A 6,847-nucleotide genomic window follows, 5' to 3' on the forward strand; every position below is an offset into this window, starting at 1 on the left:
TCTCTCTCTCTCTCTCTCTCTCTCTCTCTCTCTCTCTCTCTCTCTCTCTCTCTCTCTCTCTCTCTCTCTCTCTCTCCTTTAACATGGCTCTTTTGTTAGTTCATAGCCTGGCTAAAGTTATGTTCTTGTATTGGGATCCAAGCCAAGGTCAATCCAATCTCCCTGAACACATACAGAGAGAAGGGGAGGAAGAGAGAGAGAACATCTCTATCTGACACATTCTGAGAGCGGGAGGGGAGAAGGAAAGAGAGAGAGAGAGAGAGAAAGAGGGTTACATCTCTATCTAACATCACATACAGAGACAAGGAGAAAGAGAGCGAGAGAGAGAGAGAGAGAGAGAGAGAGAGAGAGAGAGAGAGAGAGAGAGAGAGAGGGAGAGAGAGAGAGAGAGTGAGTGAGTGAGTGAGTGAGTGAGTGAGTGAGTGAGTGAGTGAGTGAGTGAGTGAGTGAGTGAGAGAGTGAGTGAGTGAGTGAGTGAGTGAGTGAGTGAGTGAGTGAGAGATTGAGTGAGTGAGTGAGTGAGTGAGAGAGTGAGAGAGTGAGTGAGTGAGTGAGTGAGTGAGTGAGTGAGAGAGTGAGTGAGAGAGTGAGAGAGTGAGTGAGTGAGTGAGTGAGTGAGAGAGTGAGTGAGAGAGTGAGTGAGAGAGTGAGTGAGAGTGAGTGAGAGAGTGAGAGAGAGAGAGAGAGAGAGAGAGAGAGAGAGAGAGAGAGAGAGAGAGAGAGTTTTTGTATGCTACCTAACCCAAGTATATATGTATGTACCTACCTACCTACCAAGATTTAGGTATCTTCTCATTTGTGCAAAGCCTTTTTGAGACCTGATTAAGTGCTAAATTTTGAGCATTTTGATCAATCAATTTTCCTATGAAATAAAAAGATACATAAATATATAAATCTATGTATGAAATAGAATAAAATAATAGGTAGGTACATATTTTTATCAAAAAGAGTTCGCAATATTCAGGCCTTTACATTTCAGCCAAAGTCGCTCGAACTTGGCACAGAGATTCGATAAATTATGTAGATCAAAAATATCCTTGGGCTCTGTTTCCAGAAGGTACGGTTCGGCTGTTATTCCGGACCAAAGTTCCGGTATTTAGGATTGTACAAGAAAAAGCTCAAAAGGAACTAGCGCTTCTCAAGACTTTACCTTTAGCCACAGGTCGCTCAAATTTTGCTGACAGCTTTGATAGATTATGATGATTAAAAGTGTCTGCGGGCTGGACCTCGAGAAATGTACGGTACGACCGTTATTTAACGCCATCATTGAACGTGGGATTTTCCCAGTCTGGCGTGGGATTTTTCCGCCTTTTCAACGTGGGATTTTCCCCTTTTCGTTCCAAGCACACTCAAAAGTCCCAAACCCCCTTTTTTTTCCGTAGGTACGGCGTTTTTGTGCTTTCTAACTTTGTTTTTCTCTTCCATTATCTTTCTCGTTCAGCATTTTGAGAGCGCTATCAGTCGAAGTCAAAAGCTCGAAAGCAAATTTGTTCGAGAAAGAAATTTTGTGAGGAAAAACGCTATCGGATTTTTTTAATAGTCTTGAAATTTCCCTTCTTTACTTTTCCTCTTCTCTAATTGGCCAACTAATAAAGTGAAAGAGAGAGTTATATAAAAAAATGAACTAATGAACTGAGCTGAGGTTTCTAATGAGAGAAGAAAAAAAAGAGAAGGAGGGGGGAGTAAATAAAAGAAAGAGAAAGAAGAAGGGGGAGGAGGAGAAACAAGAAGAGGAAAATAACAACGTGGGAGTTTAAAAAAAGGTAAAGAAACAGAACAATGAGAGATGGCTGCATTGATGGTGAAACAAATTGTTGCTTGCAATTAAGTTAATTATCAATAGTAGGAATGATCAACTTTTTGGCAATTATAGGGTTCGGTAGCACACAAAAAGAACTTTCACAAATGATCAACTCTGGGGAGGAAAAAAATTCTGACTTTTTTTTAGTTTGTTTTTAAACCTTAATAATAGTGCGTTGTTTTAGTAATATTATAATGCATAATGCAAGCCCTATATTCATAGTGGTCTTTTAAAAGTTGGGTGTTTTTGGGTGCTTGAAAGTTTAATTGTGGTAGATTAGGGGATTGAAATTCCCCACGTTTTTTGTCTGTTGAAAGTTCAGTGTTTTGCTGGGTTTCTAAATTTTTGCTCTCTCGAAATTTGATATAGTTTGGCAGTTGTGTGTGTCCAGGTGTCCACAGTTCAACCTAGATTGTGGTACGTCTCTCTGTCTGACTTTATTATTCGCTCTCCCTCTCTCACTCTACTTGGGTTTCTCTCCCTCTCTCTCTCTACAATAGGTTTTATCTTTCTTTCTATTACTTTTACTTCGAATGGTTGGTCCAGTGCTAACGGGGGCACGGTTGGTCCAGTGGTAACGCGCTTGCTTGCCATGCAGAAGGTCCCGGGTTCGAATCCCACCATCGACAAAATTTTAGTGGTAACGTGCTTGCTTGCCATGCAGAAGGTCCCGGGTTCGAATCCCACCATCGACAAAAATTTGTACTCGTTTTTCGATTGCAAATAATTTACGGGTTACTTTCTGGTTCTCGTGTTGATCCAGCACCTAAATGGGAAGTATTGTGTAGGTATTAGGTACCTTGGAATGGCTTTCCATGGCTTTTACTTTCGTATGGCCTTTATTATTTATAGGTACTTGGGCTTATGGTTTGTTTATTGAGCTAATGAGCTTAAACTAATCTCTCACTTTGTTTGTTCACTTATGATTTCAGGTGATTGGTCATTGGCCGCGGTATCACCATGGCGTTCGCGGGACTCAAGAAACAGCTCAACAAAGCCAACCAGGTAAGATAATGAATACACCTAATGCCAGTGCTTTTCAAACTGTGGTGCCGCAAGATTTGCGGTGGCTTTCACCAATGACTTAAGTAATAAGAGATTTTACTAATGGGAGAATTTTTAATGATCCAAAAAGAAGTTTTTAATGATACAAACGGGAATTTTTAAAAACTCCTTTTTTGGATCATTAAAAACTCTCCTTTTGGGAGGATTAAAAATTCTCCCATTAGTGAAATCTCTCATTAAGTCATTAGTAAAATCCACCATTGGGATTTTTTCTTAGCAATGCTAAAGAAATGAACTAGACCAAACATACTTAGGTAAATCAATAGTAGGAATGATCAACTTTTTGGCAATTATAGGGTTCGGTAGCACACAAAAAGAACTTTCACAAATGATCAACTCTGGGGAGTGTTAGGTAGCATACAAAAAGAACTTTCACAAATTATCAACTTTGTGGCAATTGGAGGGTTCGGTAACACGCAAAAAGAACTTTCACAAACGATCAACTTTCTGGGTATTATATTCGACATTTTGGGTATTATTATAGCAGGGTTTATACGCGACCTGGAAAAACTGGAAAAGTCATGGAATCTGAAAATTGAAAGAAAACCTGGAACAGTCATGGAATTTGTCACCCGGTCAATAATTAAAAATGTTCAAATTAAATATCAAGTTTTTCCGAAAAATGGCCTGCGGCGCATTCCGCCTCATATTCCTTGACGTTCTGCATATTGCATATTTTATTTAAATGAAGGGGTAATCTTACTGATTTTTAGGTACCTCCGCCCCCTATTTCTGCTTTTCCAGTTTTCTTTCCCAAAATTTTCTTCCAAGTTAGACAAACACAGGAGGGTCAGGTGTTCTGGGATCCTCTTGCCAGTCTTACCTATCAATAATTTTTCTGTCAGTAAAATACCTATTTTGATAGGTATTTGCTCATCAGTGTTTTCAGTCAAAAATTGTGCTTATTTAATTATAATTTGGCTATCAATTGTCTCATCAAATTTCTTCTTTAGTTTGGATTTTGGAGATCTGCAGAGAGTTTGACACTTATCAGTAACTGAAATACCTAGGTAAGTTATCAACTCTTTTACTACCAATTTCTTATCAGTTGATGGTAATTATGCATAAGACACGTCAATGGCAAATTTACTGAAAATTTCTATATAAGAGGAAAAACTTACTTTAAGAGTGTGCTATTAGGTAATTATGCAGAAGTCACATCCGTGGAAAAGAAAAGCTCCTTTTTGTATTTAACCCAACCCCATAATAACACTAATCACTGCTCTAATTGTGAAAACTCCTTCTTGCATTTAACCTAACCCTATAATAAATAATAACACTTTGCGCCTTTCAAAACTTCACTAGGAACACTCCTAAAGCAAGTATCTTCCCTCTTATAAACGGATTTTTGTAATGTCCCATTGACGCGCCTTATGCACAACTACCCAGTTGATTATTTGGTAATTATGCAGAAGTCACGTCCGTGGAAAAGAAAAGCTCCTTTTTGTATTTAACCTAACCCTATAATAACACTAATCACTGCTCTAATTGTGAAAACTCCTTCTTGCATTTAACCTAACCCTATAATAAATAATAACACTGATCACTGCTTGTTTGCGCCAGTTCCTTTGGTAGCAATATACCACGGACGTGACTTCTGCACAAGTACCGATTATTTTTTAATTATTGAGATATCGATGACTAATAAGTATAGGATATGGTAGCAGCCACTCACTTGACTCACTCCAATCTTTATCATGCAATGTAAGTACTCAGTAGACTAGACAACAATCAATAACTGACCACTTATCTCTTTTCAGTTAGAAGGTAGGTAGTAGGTATGCATACATATTATTTCCTTGTATTGCCCCTATAGGATATAGTAGCAGCCACTCACTTGACTCACTCCAATCTTTATCAAGCAATGTAAGTACTCAGTAGACAACAATCAATAACTGACCACTTATCTCTTTTCAGTTAGAAGGTAGGTAGTAGGTATGCATACATATTATTTCCTTGTATTGCCCAGATACATTTTATCAATCCACCTCTTTTTTCTTCATTAAGTATTTTTCACATTACTCATGGTGGTAGACAAGTAGTGATGGGTAAATACCCGGGTACTTATTTTTGGGGTAAATACCCAATTTTTATAAATACCCGGGTATTTTCAAGAAGCGCCTCGTGCAAAAAGAACCGCAATTAGGTGGTCGAAGGGTCAGATAATATTTTCAACCAGGTAGTCCAAGGGTCAAGGAAAATTGTAAATGTTACGGGAAAAGCCCGCCCGACGAGCGGTTAAAACCCAGGATTTCCCCGGTATAACCTAGGATTTCCCGGTGTAACCTAGGATTCCCCGGTGTAACCTAGGATTCCCCAGATCTTTTGGGAAAAGTCCATGGGAAGGAAAACCCCGAAAAAGGGATCTGTCCGCCATTAAGTATCAGCCGTTCAAAAAAGGGTGTACTCTCTGTAGAGTCAGTACTTGGTGTGTAGCGCCCACGATGTCTGCCGGTCTGCGTGGGTGAAAGTGGGGGTGTAAGAGAGATTGTGAAAAATGGAATAAAATGTAAAATGTTGTAGGAGAGGGCGGAGAAGAAGAGCACATCTTGGAAAAGGAGGGGATGTGAACTCTACAAGAGGGTGGGAGTGGAACACATACAGAGAGCGGGGGAGAGAAGGAAAGAGAGGGTGAGAAAAAGAGACCGAAAGAGGAAGAGAAGCTGATGGAGGGAGAGAGAGAGAGACAGAAAGAGAAAAGAGAGAGAGAGAGAGAGAGAGAGAGAGAGAGAGAGAGAGAGAGAGAGAAAAGAGAAAAGAGAGAGAGAGAGAAAGAGAGAGAAAAGGATGAGCATTTACCAAATCTATTCCTGTATTTCCCGGTGAAAATGAAAGAAGGCATTAAGCTTTTAAACGGAGAGAAGAGGGAGCCGCCCCTTTTAAAATAAATTTATTAAAAAGAAAACAAGAAAATAAATGGAGAGAAAACGTAAAGAACAAAGATAAGTAAATGTCGATAAAAGGCCTGAGAAATGCAAAAGCAGGACTTGTAACAGGAATATTATAAATACGAGAGTGAGCCACAGGAATGCGTAAACAGAAGCCTATGGAATGCAAATTCTAAGCAAATAGAAAGTAATATACCAGAGAGAGAGAGAGTTTACTTAGAGAAAAAATGCTTCTAGGTCAGGGATTTCTAACTAGCGGCCCGCCAGACCATTTTTGTGGCCCGCGAAGCTTTTTAGGTAGGCCCCCTCGGGCTTGATTTTTACTCTTTTACTGTGGGGTGAACTCCGAAAATGTGAAGCACCCAACACCATCCCCTCAAGAAAATCCTGGATACGGGCCTGCTCCCCTGTGGATGTGGCCCGCGAAGTACCTGCCAATGTAGCATGTGGCTCGCACAGACATGGAAGTTGGCAATCCCTGTTCTACGTAGAATATACCTACGTAGATAAAATTTTCTCTGATTGAAATTGCATGAAAATTTATGCGTTCTCAGGTTCGCACACAAAGAATATAATTTCCGGCTCTGTTATTCTATCCTTCGATGAAATCGAAGAGAGATGGTGGACAGGATAGGAGCCAGCCGTTCCGAGAACGAACCTTATCCGTTCGGGATAAAATCTGGCCTGGGCGGGAATCGAACGTGTAACCTAGCGGTTACAAGGCTGACATCTTCTTCTTTTACTTCATCTTCTTTTAAGTCTTTTTCAAGTCAATTGGGGTCGACATTTTGTGTTTGTGTTTTCCAAGCTGCTTGGTTGAATATTTGACAAATTTCATTAAATTCGTGCAGGAAATTGCCAACAATTTAAATTTAGCCTTCGAACCAAGAACAAACCACTTAATTCCAGACACGAAAAGGCCACTCCGAGCTCCGAGGCTTAGGTGTAGGAGCAAACAGCCCTAAAGGATGGGTTAAGCTTCTACGAAGAGCAAACCGCAAGTAAAGTCCTTCAATGAAGATCAAAATGACCTGTTGTGGGTATGTGGGTGAGATATGTGTGTGTGGGTGACAAGACAAATATGAGTAGTTTC

The sequence above is a fragment of the Diaphorina citri genome, unplaced genomic scaffold, assembly GCF_000475195.1.
Source record: "Diaphorina citri unplaced genomic scaffold, Diaci psyllid genome assembly version 1.1 scaffold2762, whole genome shotgun sequence".
Classification (NCBI taxonomy): Eukaryota; Metazoa; Arthropoda; class Insecta; order Hemiptera; family Psyllidae; genus Diaphorina; species Diaphorina citri.